The 19,713-nt window shown below is 39.7% G+C and overlaps 1 protein-coding gene across 1 annotated transcript in view; it reads left to right on the top strand.

Annotated features, from left to right (window-relative positions):
* The window catches only part of ADCY2 (adenylate cyclase 2), a 398,303-nt gene that overhangs the window by 57,732 nt on the left and 320,858 nt on the right, over positions 1 to 19,713 (top strand). The gene's annotated exons all lie outside the window — the stretch shown is intronic.

Below are 19,713 nucleotides of genomic sequence, written 5' to 3'. Positions count from 1 at the left end.
CTATATATTAGCTATATTATAGTTTACAGAAGAATGAAATTTAAAATTACCTTAAATTAGAGAATTAATCATTAGTTGGAAATGAAAATTGAACCCACAATGTTCATTTTTAAAATAAAGTCAGTTTTCTACATTATTTACAGTATTGATTTAAACAAATGAATTTACTTTGAAGAGTTGTATGTCTTCAGGGAGTCAGGGTACAGTGATGATTGTTGAATGCACAGATTGAAGTAGACTGGATGGAAATAGCTTCATGTGCCTTAAAAAAAGTCAGAAATCACTGCCAGGAGGACTCAGAGTTTTAGAGAATGCAAATACATTTAAGTTACTGAAGTCAGATGTTTGAAATGAAAATGTATAACTACATAAACCAAGGATGGCCTCACCAACATGAATAAAATATGAAATATTATTGCAGTTGGGCTCAAAGAAATAAATGCCCTACTCGCTCTGATTTTTAAAATTTGAGTATTAATAGTATATGGAAACACTGTTTATTCCCACTGTAATATTTAATATGATTCTTATTCTTTACACTGTTAAAAAAGGGCTTCGTTTTAAATATGATCATAAATTGTTGCATCGGGGGCAATTCATGAGGCATTGATGGCTCTAGGTGGAATAATCTCTTGTTTTCAATTTTAATGTTCACGTTGTGTAGTATGTCTGCATAATAAATATAATTCCTTTTCTCTTTATGTTGAGCTCTGATAGGACTCTCTAGTCTCATTGGATTTTTTTAAAGATGCTTTTCTTCTTCTAATTTAATAGGATTAGTATTCTGTGAAGGAATCTTTTGTTCACGTTCCATTTGGTCATATAAAACAGTGATTTTTCAGTCATACCAATAACATTAGCAAAAGCTGGGAACTTGTCTGAATTGCAAATAATTCTCAGGCCCCAACCCAGAGCAATGGAATCAGAAACTCTCAGGACATTCTCAGTGGTCTGTGTTTAAGAAGCCATCTGGGTGATCTGGACACACACTGGAGTGGGAGGACTCCAGATAGAGATCGGATTTTTTCACCCAGTCTTCCTACTTGAAATTTACATTAGTCATGCTACATGATGTTAGGAAATAGATTGCATTTGAGTTTTTGGATGAAGGCCTGTGCCCACTTCTGGCATGTTCTCTTGACCAGCCCCCAAGATTCAAAGCCAGCTCAGCTTCAAGAGTTGGAGAGAAAGACTCCACCTCCTCCGAGGAGGTGATCCAAAGTCACACCATTAAAGGGAGCAGGTCCAGGGACATGATGACAATTCGCTGCAGAATTCTGGCTCTCCACCTTGTATTCTACTCCTGTATTACAATTGGGCTCAAGGAAATAAATGCTATGTTGGCTGTGATCAATAGTGGTGACCAAGGGTTTCTGATTTTTCTCTGCAGCTGACAATTAAAACACAGTAGATAAAAGAGAACACAGTGTGTTGACAGTCACCACGCCATCCTGTGGTCAGTGAGAATACTATTTGCAAAAGGCAAATAAACTTTAACATTTGACTGATCATGGCACATAAACCAAGCTCAGTACAAACAGGGGACACGACTGCCAGCAGAGTTTCTTCCCTTTTGGCTCTGGATTTCCTATGTGGTTTCTTCTGAATTGTGACCTGCATGCTTTGCCTAGAGCCCCCTTGGTTTTCCACAGCTGATTTTGTCCTCAGCAATGCTGGGGTAATGTGGGTATAGCCATAAATAGACTTTAATAACATGTAGTACTCCCACATGACTCTCCTGCTGATTACAATATGAGAGTGTTGGCAGTAAGTAAAGGAATAGAGAAAGAAGAGGAAAAATAATATTGTTGATTAATGAGCTTTGCACCAAAAAGTAACATAGTGCTTTATCTTATTTATAAGTGTAGTGGTTCTGAATAGCTTATGTTATACTTTCAATTATTAATGGCAGTAATGAACATTTTTGTACAGTGTACATATAATTAGGAAGAGGTACTTACTGCCATTTTAAGATAATTTGCTAATGGACAATTAAAGTAGTTATTTGCAGACCAGAATCAGATGTATTCAACTCAGACATAATTAACATTTTTAGAGACACACTTTTATTTTTTCCTCAAATATACAGGGTTATGGGGGGTCCCCAGCCTGGGTTGGGGGCTGATAAGGGAGACAGCACTAAAGGAAGAAGTTGAAGTCACATCAACTTAATATATAAAGTCTGAGAAGCCTGGAGAGGCATACACCATCTCATGCACCTGGTGGCAGATTGAGGCAATGCAGCACCCACCATTCCAATCTGTCAGGGGGTCTTTCATTATGCTCAAAAAATAGGGCTAGAGGGAAATCTTGGCTCCCAGGAAGGTGGGGTAATCTGGAAGATAGGATAAAGGAATATCTGTAACAGTCTGATGATGTATATTTAGAAAAGGGGAGAGGGATGCCAGGTTTCATCCCTTCAGGGCAGCTGTTTAACTTCCCTAATTGAACTGCTGATCAGGAGTCCAGAGGTCCTAACCCGCCTGCTCTGCTGATCCCCACACAGGAATGGTCATGTTGACTTTCCCCTGACTGGGCTTCCTGCAGGCTCCTCTCTCCTTAGGTGGTCCAGTGAGATTCCTCAGTGATCTGGAAGGAGGATAAAGCACACATGGCCCACCTGTGTGCTTTATCCTGTTTTGGGGGGCCTGTGGGGAGATCAGCCTTTTTACCTTCCATAATTTAGGAAAAATAAGACATATATCCTGTGGTATTGTCACTGTGTTCTGAAATTCAGCTATTTTACAAGTTCTAATTAATTTGAGCTGATATGTGTTAAATGAATTTTCTGTCTAACACTGTGGCTTTGTAAAATAAGTATAAGAAAAAGTATCTTCTTGCAGGGAGCTTAATATGATACAACATGGGTAACTCCATTATGGAACAATTATAAAGCTAGCCCAGAAACTAAGATAGTAGGGCCAAGACTATTTACCTAAGACTTGATAGCACACAAAGCAAAGCAAAGAACACTAAGTCATTTGGGAAGCAGTTAGGTGGGGCTCATTTTGAAATAGCCTTAGAAAAATATTTGGACTGAAGTTGTTACACTGGCCAGGATGACTTTGAGTAGTGTGACAGGTGGCCGTTGCCACAGTTGTGCTGTGAAACAAATCACCCCAAGACCAATGGCTTAAATTATGAAGAATATGCTTCTCACTCAGGTCTGCAGGTTGGCTGGGATTTGATATATTTAAACTGACCTTGAGATGATTAGGTGGGTTCAGATCTTCCTCACGTATGGTCACTACAGAACTTTTGAGACATACTGTGTTATGGTCCATTCTTTTACTTCCAAGAAACACATTCAGCAGCGTCCTTTCTGATTCACCTGTGCAAGTTTCTACTTGCTCCGCTTATTAGTGTCAGTTACTGTGAGAGCTTTATTTATTTCTATCCATGCAGATCTTCTATTTCTTAAATTTGGGGCATCTCAAAACTTCTATAATGACCCACAGATCTACATTCTCCATGGATCAGGAGTTAATTGGGGGTATTTTCTCATTGTGGGTCAGCACTAGCACAAGCCAAGAGAATCTGCAAACACATTTAAGGCACTGCTCCTGTCATGAACACCAACAGTCCAGGGCTCCAGCAAGTCCCAGGGCCCCACCCCACAGCAGGGGGGCAGGATTATCCTCCGCCCGCTGTGGAGATGGCAGCAGAGTGAGTGCTCACTGTACCACCATGTGATTCTAAGTAGGGCCAGAAGAGTCAGGCTATCTTGAACCCATAGCCAGTGTTATAAAATTCTGTGAGATTGGTTTCTTCTAACAATCAGCCTCTTAGCAGGTGGTCTTGTTCAATAGCAATTTTGAAATAGCAAATTTTTTTCTAAGAATAGTATTGGCAACTTGAAGAATAGTTGAGATCAGTACATGTTCTTCCTTTCACTTGAAAATAAAATGGGCTGTAGTTGCTGTTGGATTTATTTGTTAATGCCCATGAAGAATAAGTAAAGTGCTCTAGGCATGGCATATAACTTTAACAACATATAACATTAATAAGTCACATCACTTAAATACACTATCCATAACAGCTTAGGAGATAATTTTTTCCCTTTTAGAATAAATATATAATTTCCTTGTGTCTACTAGGCTTTCTGTGTCTTCCCAAATTCTGCGGAGCTCAGTGGATAAGTAGGGGCCCTTTATAGACAGCGCTAAGAATGCTGCAGACATGTACTTGGTTCTTTTACTATAAAGAAAAATTTTCTGGAGGGGGGGACAGAATCTCAAGCTATCGCCCTGGAGTAGATTACTGTAGCATCACAGCTCACAGAAACCTCAAACTCTTGGGTTTAAGTAATATTCTTGCCTCAGCCTCCCAATTAGCTGGGACTACGGGTGCCTGCTACGCCCAGCTATAGTATACAAATTTTTAACCTAATAACATAAATGCACATTTTCAGCATTGTTGTAACTAAAACTCTTGAGTTATAACCTCTGGAAACTTACCCTTAATCCCCTAGAAGCACAGTGCTAAGTCGTACTTAAGTAATAATGGTTGTCATGTTTCTTATAGGCAGTCTTCAAACTGAGGGTGTTCAGAAGGATCTAAACTCAAGTTCACTTGGGGTTGAAGTTTCCTGTTTGTACATTAAGTGTTTTGCCCTTCCTAAGGTTTAAGTTTGTTTTATTTTTCATTGTGGATGTGGTATCTGTACATGCACATGCATTTGTATGGGTTTATATAGCCGCTTTTGTAATGTTCTAGCCCCTCTGCCTTTGGAAGGAGGTTGGGAGGAGACACAGCTTGCAGGAAGTTGGTGTAAGTGGTTCAGAATGGTGATGGGCGGCATTTAAGGTTAGGTTCCATTGCAATTAAAAGAAAAGTCAACCCTAGCTACAGCTATCTGTATGGGAGGACAGTCCAGAGCTGGGAGCCCTGACTTGGTAAGTGTGCTTCATGGTACCAGCAGGACCTGGCTCCTTACTGTCCAATGACCCTGTTCCTGTCACATGCTCAGTGGCAGACTGGTTTGGGGCAAGCCTGGGAGGAAGATGCTCCCCTTCTTTCTCAAAGAGACTTACAGGGAGAAACCTTTCTGCCTGCCCTATTCAAGTCAAATGGCCACATCTACCTGGAAGGGACTAGGGAATGTAGTCCCTTGGCTGGGTTAGCAGAGAGTGGAGCTCCTTTTCTCACGCTAGCAGGGAGGAATTGACACTGGGAATGTCCAGCAAGCTCTGTCTCAGTGCACATCACAAAGTTTCCCTTCAGAGGATGCTCAGATGTGTAGTTACGGGTTCCAACTGTGTTCTGCTCAGATCCCAGCATGCGAGGTGCGTTCCGAGTGTAGAATCCACTATAATATTTTGCCTTCTCAAGGCTTTTATTTATTTTACAAGCAGCCTTGAAGCTGTGTTTACATTTCTGCATACATGCCTTTGGCACGTCTTAGATATAACTTCCAAGTTAATCAAACCATGTTTTTAAAAAGAGCTAGAAACTCACTGAGTAATTTCCTTGGATTTCCTTTTTTTACATTTCCTTACAGTTTTGGAGTAGGAATTTATTAGGTTTGAGTTAATCCTTGTTGTGAATTTATTTCAGTTATGAATGTGGGTTATGTTCTCCAAGCAACTTAAAAAAATGTTGCAGTATTATTTCTGAATTCACATCGGAAATATTATTATGTGGTTGCTGGTAATGTAAATGATTCCTATCCAGATCTCATATTTAAACAGCTATGATAATGAAAACACATTAAACAGAAAGTCATTAATCTTGCAAATTTGGAACATTGTCAGACGTCCCTGAGGAGGAGGGCAAGGCTACTTTTTTGCCTCTGAACTGATCTGCTGGAGAGAAGTGAGGCGGGCACTCCAGTGAAGCCTTCTTCAGTTTGCTGGCTATGGGTGTGCACATTTCGACTGCACCTTTTGCTATTCTCCCTTTCTGCTTTGAACGGCCACGAGTAGATGGGCTAGCCTGCATTGTCTGCAGAATGCCCTGAGTATCTGATTAGGCCTAATGTGTTTTAATTAACAGCATGAGTACCCAAACACTGTATCTTAGTAAGTCTAACCTTATTATTTTCAAGTAGCAGTTGAGTAACACTTGGAAGAGTGTCATAATTCTCTCAGACTAATTAATAGAAATGTTTTAAAAATACTGGCAGATGAAAGTAACAGACATGTCAGTCCCCAAATTGTGTTTCTCAGCTGCTGATTGATAATACTAGGTCCATTGCCAAGCTTTAATTTCTTGATTAAATAGTATCCCAATATTGCTATTTCATTCACATGTATGAATGTTAATAAGTAACATATCTGCTACTTCATATCTCTTATAGGAATTATTCCCCTCATCATTAAAAATTGGAGGTTGTTGGACACACCTAGCCCAAATCAATTTTTTTTTTTGGCATTTTATTAATGGAAACTTTTAAGAATCTAGTAGTAACTAATGACAGTTATTACCAAGGGTATCTAAAAATTCTGAAGTACCTTTGAATCATCAAGTGGGTGAAATTATGTGTAGTGTATTTTGAGCATGTGCTTTGCTTTATTTTTGTTCTTTTTAGCATCAGGAGCTTTCTCTGTTAGGCAGGCTTCTCCCTTGGTGTGGTGAGGGCTGGATTAGGATGCAGACAGTGGATACCTTGATGTGGGGGGCGGAAGGCAGTGCTGAGCGGCTGCTGCAGTGGGCCAGGGGATAGAGGGGGCATTGAGCAGGTGAGGACCTGCCTGCAGAATGCAGAGACTCTAGAAGGAGGGAGGACAAATTCCAGAGATGTGCCAGAAGGGGACTGCTGTAGAGGCGGATGTTGTGATACCCAGACAGGTTTGAGATGTCAGTGAACTTGAGATTTAAAATCTACTTTTCCTTATTTGAATAAACATGCTTATGTCATTGGCTTTTGAAACTTAAGTACAGTACTTAAACCTGTTACAGGCCAGTTTTTGGTCCCCCCCCCAATCACGTGGACTGCTAAGATATTTTAAAATTGATGCTATCACCCTGTCCCTGCTAGCTCTCTTCCTCAATTCAGAGAGAATTTATTCAGTGTCCATTACACTGTAATACAATGTGGTGGGCACCAGAGTACATGCCTGGGGTGTGTTTTTCTTCTACCTTATGAAATAATTATTACTACTCCCCTCACACTTGAGGGGACTGTGGCCCAAGGAGTTTGTGTAATGGTCCCCAAAACACCAAGCTCATTGTTGATGGGGGTCCAGACATAGACCCAGGTGAGTCCAATTCCAAAGCTCAGATGTTTCAACTTGGAACTTCACCTCTCTGCCCTGTCCATCCGGCGGATGATCTTATGCTGGGAGAATAGGAAGACAGATTTAAAAAAAAAAAAGAAAAGAAAGAAAAGAATGGGATGGTCCTGAAAAGGAATGAGATAGGTATGCAGATGTTTCTACTATAACATGTAAAGAAGGAAAACTCTCTACCCCTGTCCCTCAGACAAACCCATGGCCGTTCAAAGAAGGAAGAGATTGCATTAGATTGAAGGATTAAAAATGGCTCAGAGAGACAGTGGTTTCAAAGACAGACGAGGACGACAAGGAGGAAGGAGAAAGGCTGGAGGAAGTAACAGCAGCAGCAACGCTGCCGAGGACAGTGAAGAAGAGCCTGGGGGGGGCCCTGTGCTCTGCATTCGGCCGCCGTATTTTGGTGTGTCTTCTGTGACACTGAAATAAGTTTGCATTTTATTTGGTAGACCCAGGGAAGCCATCAGAAATTTTGCATAGAGAATTGGCAAGCATAGACAGCTTTTTAGGAAGTTCATTCTGCAAACTGTTCTTTGATTTTGTTTTTCTGCCTGGTACTAATTATGTCCTGAAAAATCTCTCTTACTTATTTATTTTTGTTTGTTTGTTGTCTTTCTCTCTCTACTGTAAGCTGTTTAAGGGTTCAGGGTAAGTCAGAGCACACAGATACCTTCCTTTTTGTTCCTGTAAACTCTCTTTCTCTCGGGACCCTGAGCAGCTACGTAAGTTAGCTGACGCCCTTGAGACTGCCATGCTGAAGAGGCCCTGTGTAGGGCTCTGAGGCAGGGTCCTAGCTGAGCCTCTCCTCTGGCCATTCCTTAAGGTGCCAGATATGTGAGTTCAGCTGTCTTGGACCATCAGACCAGCCCAACCTCCGTCTGACTGCCACCTGCTGACCTCTAGCAATGTCACACAGAGCAACAGAATCTACCAACATGGCCTGGCCTGATTCTTAACCTGCAGAATTGTGAGATGAGATAAACCAGTGCTGTTTGAGGCGGCTGTGTTTGGAGTGGTTTGTTGTGTAGCAGTAGATACTGGAACAGAGAAAGTCAGCTCACCTCAGCTAGTGACGTGGGTCAGCACTGGGTGAGGTGTGGGGCACTCTGTCACACGTGACACATGGTCATTAAAGTAGCTGATTTTATATTGGACTTAACTGAATCAAAATAACTATCCAAATGCCTGGAGTGGGGGGTGCTAAGAGCAGGCGTGGGGTTGGAGCAGCTGATGGAATAGTGTGTTGATGACACTAATCAAATCTAAAATCTTGGTCTCCCTTTGGATATCTGATATTCCCAAATGGAATTTCTGATTTTTCCTTCAAACTGAAGCTTTCTTCACACAGTCTCTTCATCCTGGATAATATCAGGTGGTTGTAACCAGTTGCTTGGGTGAGACTCCTTGAAGGCCTTTCGAAGGGTCTTTTTGTCTCACGCTGACATGGGTGAGCCTTCCAGTCTCCTTAAAGCATGTTTGGAATCCAACTACCTTGTCATTCAGAGAAAGGCACCTAACCCGGCCGTTAGCTTATCTCTCTCCTGTGCCAGACCTGCTCCCCAGGGCATCTTGCCCACGACACACTTCCTTATCTGACAGAGTGTGGGGTGCAGGCAGTGTCCTAGAGGTGCCCCGGATCAGGGCAAGCTATGTTTGGGATAAAGTCCACCAGATTGCAGACGCCTAAGGATTTTCAGATGGAACCACACCAATCCTTCCTTATTAACATGAGCTTTTTGTCGGGAGTATAATGTATATGGTACAAAGTGCAGGGTGTCAGGATGGCAGTTTGCTATCTCAGTGTGTGTGTAGGTAGATACCGATGTGTAGACATACACCAGGCCAGTGTTTTAGACCAAGTCTCCTCCTTAGCTTGGGATGTGTGTAATGGCGCTGGCTGACTTACCCAGAGTGCTTCTTTGAAGAGAGGGTATTACAGCTTCATGGTTTTTAACACATGCTTACTGAAAGGGCGACATCACTTTAGATATGAAAATCCTAGACACTTACACAGTCTTAACTGTGTGTCACTGGAGAAAATAAAAACCAATGTTCCTGCCTTGAAAATGTCCCCTAATTTGAGCCCTGATAGGCCAGTGCCAGAATGGACGGCCCTCAGCACTGTCCTGTGCCACTGCTCAGACAGAGGTTTGCCAGAGGAAGGAAAACGCCCATGGCCCAGCCAGGAAGGCCCAGCACGGCTGGGAGAGCGTGGCACTGAGAATCCTTTTCGATCCTATGTTAGACCTCATTGGACGTAATGACTTTTCTCTTCTGTTCTGATGTCAGAAGATGCCTGACACGTTTCTTGGTGCCTCTCACTCCATGAAAAGAGGGTAGTACATTCTTTGGCTCTCACAGATAGTTGGTCACTGTACACAGGAAGAAACAGCCTGTTCAATTAAAAAAATGACAGAGGGCAGAGCTGCTCAGTATTGTGGCTATAACAGATTTATAAGGAGGTCCTGCAAATGCTGGAAAAAAAATTTTTTTCTGGCTGATGAAGTTGCAGTTGTGAACAGCTACATCCTTTACTCGTTAGGTAAGAAGGAGGGTGGAGAAAAGTGCAGACCCTCCTTTCTTAGAGGAGAAATCTCATGACTCAGCTGTGAGCAATGTGAGGAACAGAAATTCAAAACAGGAGAAGACCATGGTCTTCTGACAGTGAGGAAAGGCTACATGAGAAGATCCATTTCATAATGCAAAACAAAAAAAATCAGCAAAGGGCTGTGCGGTTTGCAGCAGGAGGAATGGGAAAGGTGGAAGGGGAGAAACCGTCTTGTACTCTGAGATGTTCAAGAGGAAGCCTGTCCTTCCTCCTGGGATCGCTTCAAGAAGCATCATACCCAAAAAATTGTAGCCAAAGATAAACAAAAACACTTTGATTATTTCACGCAAGCTAAAATAGATAATAAGATCATCAGATGAGTTCATATTTATGTTTTCACTTTTAAAACTGTAGGAGAATTACAAGGACTCCAACAACCTCTTAACCTCTTCCTACCAAAAGTAAATAAGAGCTGGGGAGTATGTGGGAGGCAGAAAAATTGGATTGGCAATTAAGGAGGCTAAAGAATTTAACTTTAATGATTGTAATTCCTCCTAATTATATTTTTTAGGTTAAAAAAATATATATATATATACAGTGGAACCTCGGAAGTTGACCACCTCCCTACATTGACCACCTCATTGAGTTGCCCTAATTTTCACAGACCAGACACACAACACATACACTCCAGGGAAGTTTCTTTTGTTGACCACCTCCATATGTTGACCAGTTAGTTACAGTCCCTCGTTTGGGCAGTCAACTCACAGAGAGGTTCTCCTTTAGACAGCAGAGTTCACATCACTTCAAGTTGCCCCTCTCCACCATGGGGCTCGTGAGGACGACCCCTGTTTAGATCTTCCACTCCACAGTGGTGGTAAAGTGATGCACTTTAGCAGAAACCGTACTTCTCTCGTGCTGCGTGGTAGCAGGAGGTGTGGCTCCCCATCAGCCTCACATCTTCAACTTATGGTATTTTGGTTGAGGATAGGCTTATCGGATGTAACCCCATCATAAGCGGGGGAGTGGGGAGTGTGTGTTCTTGTTTGGAGGAAGTTGCTGCCCCCCCCCCCAGTTGTGGCCCCACCAGCCGCTAACAAGACACAAGCTTTGAGCTTGTGTCATCTACTGCTTGGCTGTACCGCCTCTCAGCACAACAGTGCAAACAGGTGTGTCACTTTCAGACAAGCAGAACTCTGGGATCTTAGCAGCTCTGGAAATGTCAGCCAACTGTGCTTTTGCTGAAGCTCTCTCTTCTCCAGGATGCACTGCACCTGGCAAGTGCCGGGGGTCCAGGAAGCTCTGGTTGTTACAGTGGCATGGATTGTCTTGGAGAAGTGTCATCACATGACCATTGCTGGCGCGCCCTTCTGTGTGAACATGCTGAACTCATGCTAAGTGGCCTTCAAAAGACTGGCTATAAAGTACTTTGAATCCTTCATATTTCTTGAATCCTCAGATTTCTGCCACAGGAAGGAATTCTGTGATTTGGCAGTGTGTCCTGGTCAATGAATTTTGTTTCTACTGGAAAAGAAAAATAATTTAATGGATCTAACCAAAAACTAAGTTGAATTTTCAAAGGAACAGATTTATTTTTATATCCTTTGGATTAAAAACTCCTTGATAAGACTACATCCTATTCTTTTTTTTTTTTTTTTGTAGAGACAGTCTCACTTTGTTGCCCTCCATAAGAGTGCCATGGCATCACCCAGCTCACAGCAACCTCCAACTCCTGGGCTTAGGCGATTCTCTTGCCTCAGCCTCCTGAGTAGCTGGGACTACAGGCACCTGTCCTAACACCCAGCTATTTTTTTTTGTTGTTGTTGCAATTTGGCTGGGGCTGGGATTGAACCCGCCACCCTCGGTATATTGGGCCAGCACCCTACCCACTGAGCTACAGACATTCTTATCACTGTATAATCACTCAGAGAACTTATGATGAAATAAGTCATTATTGCATGAATATTACCTTAATGATGTTTTCTTACGCATATTGAGAAGTGGCATTTCTAAAACTTTGTCTTGACACGTCAGTTGATTAAATGGTAGTGTGAATTGGTAGAGAGATCCAGGGTGAGACTCAATGTAGATTAACTGAAATACACTTTATGGGATGAAAAAGATGAGGAAAGCTGCTGGTCTACAAATCACAAAGTCATAAAAAGTATGGTTGAATGAACTTCCCATTTTCTTTAAATATAAAATTATCCATGAGTGATCTATGTGGTCGTATGGACTATCATGTTATGACTGTCATTTAGAAAAGTGAAAAATATTGATTTCTTCTATATAAGTTTCTAAGCTCTCAAGTTAATTTGAAACAGACCTGAACCTAAAATAAATAAATCAACAGCCTTTGGAAGAATGTGTTAGGCAGGGATCAAATTTGGATTATGCTGGAATTAAGCAGCGGGGCAGGACATGAGAGACTTACAAGGAATAGGGCATGAAAATTTGGAAGGAAGATTACTTGTGCTACTGAGTCTGCCTGGGGAAAGGAAGGTGCTGGGCGTGGCTAGGTCAGCGCATTCCTGCAGAGAAGATACTCGGTATAAGACAAGAAAAAGAGTTCTTAAGTAACTCTGGTGGATTTCCTTTCAATTTGATAGCTAAATGATAGATAAAATATTTATCTATCGTCTACATTTAAAATTTGTTTCCAAGATAAAGTTTATTTGTATGACCTTTGAAGGTAAGATTTTTGTGATTGCTTTCTAGATTTTATACAGCATTATTTTTCTATTTTTTGCTGTTTAAGTTTGCCTCATTTAAAAATCAGTGTTAGACATCGATACCGAAAATTCATTGATTGAAAAAAAGAGGTTTAATGTGTTAGTTGGTGGAAAATTATTGCTCTGAGTTTGTATTTTGTTGCTTAGCTAAAAATCTCTTCCACGTCTAAAAGTTAGCTTCAAAGACAAGGACCCAGAAGCCATGAATTCAGAATTCAGACTCCCTTGCAGAAACTATTTCCCTGTGACTTTTAGGCCTGGCATGCAACAGGCCATGCTTTCAACAGTCATTGGAAACCAGATGCTAAAATGACTTTTTATGGTTTTTAAATTTTATTTAAGATTAACATGAGGGTAGAAATACTTAGGTTACATTGTTTTCATTTCTAAAGTAAAGTTCAAGGTGTAATTGACTTTTTAAATAAATAACACCTTCAAAAAATGTCTGGATATTTCATATTCAGGAAAGATTATGTAATTTTGAAATAGCCTTGTAAATTGGTGCCAAAGCCATGTCAGCTCACAGTATTTAACTTCCCCATATTGTCCTTACAAGGCAAAGACAGAAGCATGGTCAAATCCACCCTCACATCACCTCCTTTGTTAGCAAGATAGCCCTGGGGGAGTGGTTGCTTTGATGACTGAATTTGCATTTTTCTGAGAATTTTAACAAATAGCATTCATTTATTTCCTGATTATAAAAGTAATCTAGGGGTTTTTTTTTTTTTGGTATAAAAATTAGAACTCAACAAAAAGACAAGGACTAAAAAGTTAAAATGAACAGTTATCTAGCCAGCCATTCTTAGGAACTATTACCGTTTAGATGTTAAGACCCAGTAGTTTTGCTTTGTACTGTAACACATGTGTATGTGTAGGAGTGCATTTACTTATATATATTTAAAAATGTGATCAAATTTGTTCTTAATAATGGTTCATGTTCAATTTACTGTAGATCATGATCGTAATGGTGCTATTCTGACATCCGTGGCAGACCCTGAGTCATACAGAGCGTTCCTTGATTGTAGATCCTCTGATTGTCTTCTACTCTCTTACAGCTCTAAACTTGCCCGTGTGTATATATCCCAGGTCCCTAGGTCTTTTTATAAAATAAAATCCACTCAGTGCTATTTGTAGGAAGAAGAGATTGTACTTTTTTAAAACTTTGGCTTTAGTATAATTGCATTTTTCTTCTATTTTGATCTTTGATGATTCAAATCTTTTCTCATTATTCTGCGTTTCTTTGCCTGTTTGTTCTAGTTTATTTTTCCTGGATCACTTGAGAAACATTTTTTTTTTTTTTACTAAATTCCCTTATGAGTTTTATTGGCATTACATGGTATCTGCAAGTTAATTTGGGAATTAACGGTAATAACTCTTCCTATATTATTTATTACATTCATTTTCTTTCCTGACTCTGGTAAGGCATCATAATTTTCTACATGTATTTTTCTGTACATTTATATTCTGTTTATTGACAGACAAATCTTATTCTTAAGAATAAGATTCTTTGCATGAGGAAATTCTAATCAAACTTTTTGTCATTAATGATATATATGTTTTTAATTTTGTTCATATTTTATTTTATTATTTTGGATTAATATGAAGGAACAATCGATTAAGTTGCAGTGTTAGGTAAGGTCCCTGTTGTAGTTGTACCCCTCACCTTGGAGGTGTGCCATATACCCTTACATCATGCCCTTTAGTTGAGAATTTTTTGCATTTTTTTTTAGACAGAGTCTCAAGCTATCACCCTGGGTAGAGTGCTATGGTCTCACAGCTCACAGCAACCTCTTGGGCTTAAGCCATTCTCTTGCCTCAGCCTCCCAAGTAGCTGGGACTACAGGTGGCCACCACAATGCCTGGCTATTTTTTTGGCTGTAGTTGTCATTGTTGTTTAGCAGGCTGGGGCTGGATTCAGACCTGCCAGCTCCTGGCCACTTGAGCTACAGGCACCAAGCCAGTTTTGTACATATTTCAAATAATTGGCCAACCTTGTTAATTTTAATACTTGTCCACTGATTGTGATTGATCATCTGCAAACAAATATAATTCTTCATTGGCTTTCTGGTAGTTGTATCTCATGTTTCCATCCTCTCTTTGCTATGACTAGACCTCAGAGAACAAAAAGTAGCACAGCTGCTAGTGGTGTTAATGTCTTGTGGTAATTATAATGGATGTGCCTCTGGAATTTCCTTGAAAACAACTAGGGTATTGGTTGTTAATTGTAATTTAATTTAGAGATTCTAGAGAGCCTTTGTTTATCTTTCATGGCTCACTTTTTATTTCTTTATGCATTTTAGCTTCTCTCTTTTTACATTTTGTTTAGCTACTTTTTGAATATTTTTATTCCTTATTTCATAGCCTGCTGCTTTCTATTGGAAGCATAAGGCAGATAATATCTGATGTATAAAAAATACAGCAGTACAGTATTTTTTCAATGTAGGGGCTATTTTCAGTATCACATTTCTCTCCTAGATAACTTTCACAAGTTGTAGAATGACTTTCTATACCTTTGTTATTTCTAGTTTAGCTCTCCTTATGGTCAGAAAATATACTGTAAAAAATTTCAGTTTATTTGCTTTTTTTGATATTTGTTTTATTGCCAAAAATATGTTTTATTTTGATGAATATTCCATGGGTAATTAGAAAGAATGTGTAGTCTACCTTTGTTGGGTGGAATGTTCTATAAACACCGATTAGAGCAAGTTGGTGTATTTTTTTTAGATTTTTTTTCTCCTTACTTATTTTCTTTCTATTTGCTGTAGTAATTACTAAGGCAGAGGTTGACATTTCCAACTATACTTTGAGTTTATTTATTTTGATAAAAGTAGATAGTTTTTGCTTCAAATATTTTCAAGCTATGTTGCTAAGTGCGTGTATGTTCTATTTTAATTTCTTGTGCTTTATTGTTGGTAAAATTTCTTATTCCAAAATATCCTTTCATAAAACATAGCCATTCTAGTTTTGTTTCAGTGAAGGTGTAGATGATATATATTGTGCTATTTTTAAACTTTTACCCTTATCAGCGTCTTTATATTTAAATTGTGTTTCTTGTAGATGGCACAATGTTGGGTATTACTTTTTTAATCTAATCTATCTGTCTTTTAATTTTTGTGTTTAACTATTTAACATAGAATAATTATTGGAAATGTTAAAGACTATTGTCTTGCTAGTTTTTGATTTGTTCCTTAGGTTTATTTGCAATTTAAAATTTTTCTCTACCTGATTTTTGATTATTTCATATGATTTTATTTTTATTTCCCGTGTTGACTTATTATTTATGCTTCTTAAAATTTTTGCTGGCTATCATTAACTATGTTCTACCTTCAAATAATGTTGTATCACTTCCTAAATATTTCATAATAGTGTACTCTCAATTCCTCTCTCCCATTTTTGTGTTATTTTTCATATATCTTATTTGTACATATACTACAAATCCATATTATATCACCATTATTTTTCCTTGGTATAATAAATTACATTTTATGGTTATTTTTAAAGGCAAAATGTATTTTATATTTATATATTTTACATTTATTTTAGTTATTTCCAGAGATTTTCTTTTATTTGTATAGATCTAAGTTTCTGCAGTGTGGTTGTGCTGGTAATGACTCCTATATGTTTTGTTTGCCTGAAAATAGTGCTTTCATTTTTATTTCAACTTGAGAGACACTTTCTTAGGTACAGATTCTCATTTGAAAGCTTTTTTCTTTAAACATTTTAAAGATGCCAATCCATAGTCTACTGTCTTGTAATTCTTCTCTTTGTTCCTCCTTTTATAATGTGTTTCCACCTTCCCTGGAGGCTTTCAATATTTTCTCCTTTTCTTTTTAAATTTGTATATTTTGAAAGTGATTTATCTAGATTGTTTTGTTTTTTCATTTAGCCAGCTTGGTTTTCTCTGGGGTTCTTGCATGTATATATGGTTCGATGTATTTCATTATTTATGGAAGAATTTTCAGCGATTATTTCTCCTATCCCGTTCTCTCTCTCTATTTTCCATATGAAGTTTTCACCATGCATATGAGGTCTGACAATTAAGTTTGTGAACTCATCTTAGAAAAAGTGCAACATACTTTATTACAGAGGATCAACTATGGTCATTTTCAAAGTCCTCTCCTTGGGAAGCTATGCACTGATGTCAGTGCCTAATCCACCCTTCAATGCACCTTTCTTTTTATGGAATGGCCACCAGAGCTGTCCTTGTACAGTGACCTCCTGAATGAACAAAAGCAAAGGAGAGTCAAAGTTTGCCAAGAATGTTTGGAGAGACAACAGGATGTTTTGGGCTGTATTATCACTGGTTTTGAAACGTGGGTATACCAATATGACTCTGAAACAAAGCATCAAAGTGTAAAATGAAAGTCAGCTGATTCTCCACTATCAAAAAAGTCCCATCAGTCCAAATCAAGAGTCAAAATGATGTTGCTAACCTTTTTTGGTACCATAGGGATTGTTCATTATGCATTTGTACTAAGTACACAAAAAGTTAACCAAGTTTACAATTTTAAGTGCTAAAAGAGGGCATGAAAAATTTTAATGAAAATAGCCTCAACTTTTCATTATAACTCATGGCTCTTGCATCACAACAATGTACTAACTCACATAGTACCATCTATGAGGGAATTTTTAGCCAGTAAACAAGTAACTGTATTGGTCTACTTGGGTATCCCCAGAGACATTTTTCTTTACCTGAAGATAAAGGAAATAATGAAAGGAAGACATTCTGGTGAAATTAGGGATATCAGTGGTAATGTAACAACAACTCTGAAGGCTGTTCTGGAAAAAGAGTTCCAAAATTGCTTAAAAGGGTAGACTAGGTGCTGGCATCAGTGCATAGCTTCCCCAGGGGAGTACATTGAAAGTGACCATAATGATATCCAGCAGTGAGGTATGTAGCACTTTTTCTAAGACAAGTTCATGAACTTAATTCTCAGACCACATGGGTTCAGCTGCTTAATATTATTGCACACTGGGGTGCATGTTCTAATTTTCTCTATCTCTTTTTTTTCTGTGTGTTCAGTAAAACTTAATTCTATCAGTCTATCTTCAATTCACTGAGTCCTATCTGGACTTTATTGAATCCACTCTGTTTTTATGTTTTTCTTCATAAAACTTTCATTTTACTCTTTCTTATAACTGCTGAGATTGTCCATGTGATTATGCATGTTGTGTACTTTTCCACTAGAGTATTTAATACATTAATCACATGCCTTTTAGATTCCCATTATAGGTCATCTAGGTATCTTGTTTTGTAGCATGCTTTGTCTCTTGTCCATCTTTTTCCTTTGTCCACACATTTTTTTCCTTTGCATTTTTTTGTGTCCCATAATTTTTTCTGAAATGTCAGACTTTATGAATAGGACAATGGAGACTGAGGTAGATACAGTGTATGCCTAGACATGAGCATGCCTCCCCTTCAGTGAGGCTGTTAGTGTAAAGGTTTGAGTCAGTCTTGTCGAGGTTGTGCAGGGTTTGGATTTTGTCTTGCAACCTCTGTGTACCACTGGTTTTCAATCCTCTCTCTTTACTTTGTGTCTGATTTGTTGTGTTGTGTCTACTTTGTGTTTTATTTATTGGTGGGTGGGTTTTTCTTCTAGTCCTGTACTAGTTTCTGCTGTTCTCTTCTCCTAGGGAGGGTGTGTTTTTACTCTCACCCTTCCTGCAGTGGTACACCACTCTTGTGTGTTACTTAGTGCTTACAAGCCTGATAGTGGGCCGCCCCTGGAAGCCAACATGTTCAGAATCCCATTTACCAGTTAATGGCTTTCATATGTCATGTTCTTGGGCTCAGAGGATGCAAAGAAGGAGAAGGAGTGGATGATAAGAGAAAACTGGAAATGCACAGTTATTAGCGAGCAGGAACTGGTCCCCCAAAGGGAAGTCACTGCCCTCAGCATGGAGTGTGGGAGTTGGTGGGTGTGGTGGCAGATGGTGAGAGCAAGGAGGCTGCTCTTACAGCTGGGAGTGGGGAATAAGCGAGGGTAGGTATGGAGGCTGGTCAGTGGCATTGGAGGACACCCGTGGACCTAAGATGCATTTTTAAGGTAGAATAAGCAGGACTTGTTGAGTAAGAGGAGAGGTGAGGAGATGTCATAAATCATTCTCCATAGCAGTAACAGAGAGGAGCAGACAGATGGCACAGCATGGGGAGAAATACCACCTTTTTCCTTTGGTTTGGCATTTCTGGTGCCACTATGAGTTCAGAAATTTAAAAGTGCTTCTTGGAAACATAAAATTTTAGCTTTGTAAATGATTTTGCAAAATTCAATTTATCTGCAAAAGCTTTTTCTACATTTAACGGGAGGGTTCTGAGTGGGAATAAAGAAAAAAATGTCTAAATGTTGGAGCTTGGGGCTGGGTGAGACCCACCAAGAAGCAAGTGGATAATCCTGGCCCACTCCCAAGCCTGTGAACCCTCACACCTGTATATTGTGGGATGGGGGAAGTAGTTTGTGTGATAGGAGATGGGGGAACCACAGGGTGTTTCAGGATGCAGATGTGGTCCACATGGCCAGGCTCTTGGGGATTAAGGAAGGGCAGGAACAGAGCATAGCGCTAGAGTCTGAATGTGGCCCATGATCCAGGGATTGGCTTCCTCCAGGGCCCTTTCCCCTTGGGTCAGGGACTTCTCAGCCTGAGGCCAGTCTAGGTGTGACTTTGCTTCCCAGTCGCCTACAGATGGAGATGATGCAGATGTTCCTGAACCTCATTCTCAGAGCTGGTCTCATGGTTCTGTCTTGTCCAGGTAGGGAATATACTAGCTCAGTGTCAGTTGGATGGTTTCCAGAAATCTCTGCATTTCCAAAACATCAAAAATTTCTGTTCCTCTCATTGTCCTCTATGTAGAAGTCCATATCTTGTTTTCTTTTTAATTTTTTGTTGAGACAGAGTCTCACTGTGTCACCCTGGGTAGAGTGCCGTGGTATCACAGCTCATAGAACCCTCTAATTTTTGGGCTTAAGTAATTCTTGTGCTTCAGCCTCCCAAGTAGCTGGGACTACAGGTGCCTGCCACAACGCCTGGCTGTTTTTTTTTTTTTTTTTTCAATTGCAGTTGTCATTGTTGTTTAGTAGGCCTAGGCTGGGCTTGAACCTGCCAGCCTCTGCTGTATGTGGCTGAAGCCCTATTCACTGAGCTACGGAAGCTGCCAATGTCTTGTTTTCTAACATACAGGAAATGTATCTAAGGAGACCATGTCTTGAAG

The sequence above is a fragment of the Otolemur garnettii genome, unplaced genomic scaffold (assembly GCF_000181295.1).
Source record: "Otolemur garnettii isolate 467f Iridium unplaced genomic scaffold, OtoGar3 scaffold00033, whole genome shotgun sequence".
Taxonomy (NCBI): Eukaryota; Metazoa; Chordata; class Mammalia; order Primates; family Galagidae; genus Otolemur; species Otolemur garnettii.
Note: the sequence above shows the minus strand (reverse complement) of the source record. Positions and strands in the feature narration are given on the sequence as shown.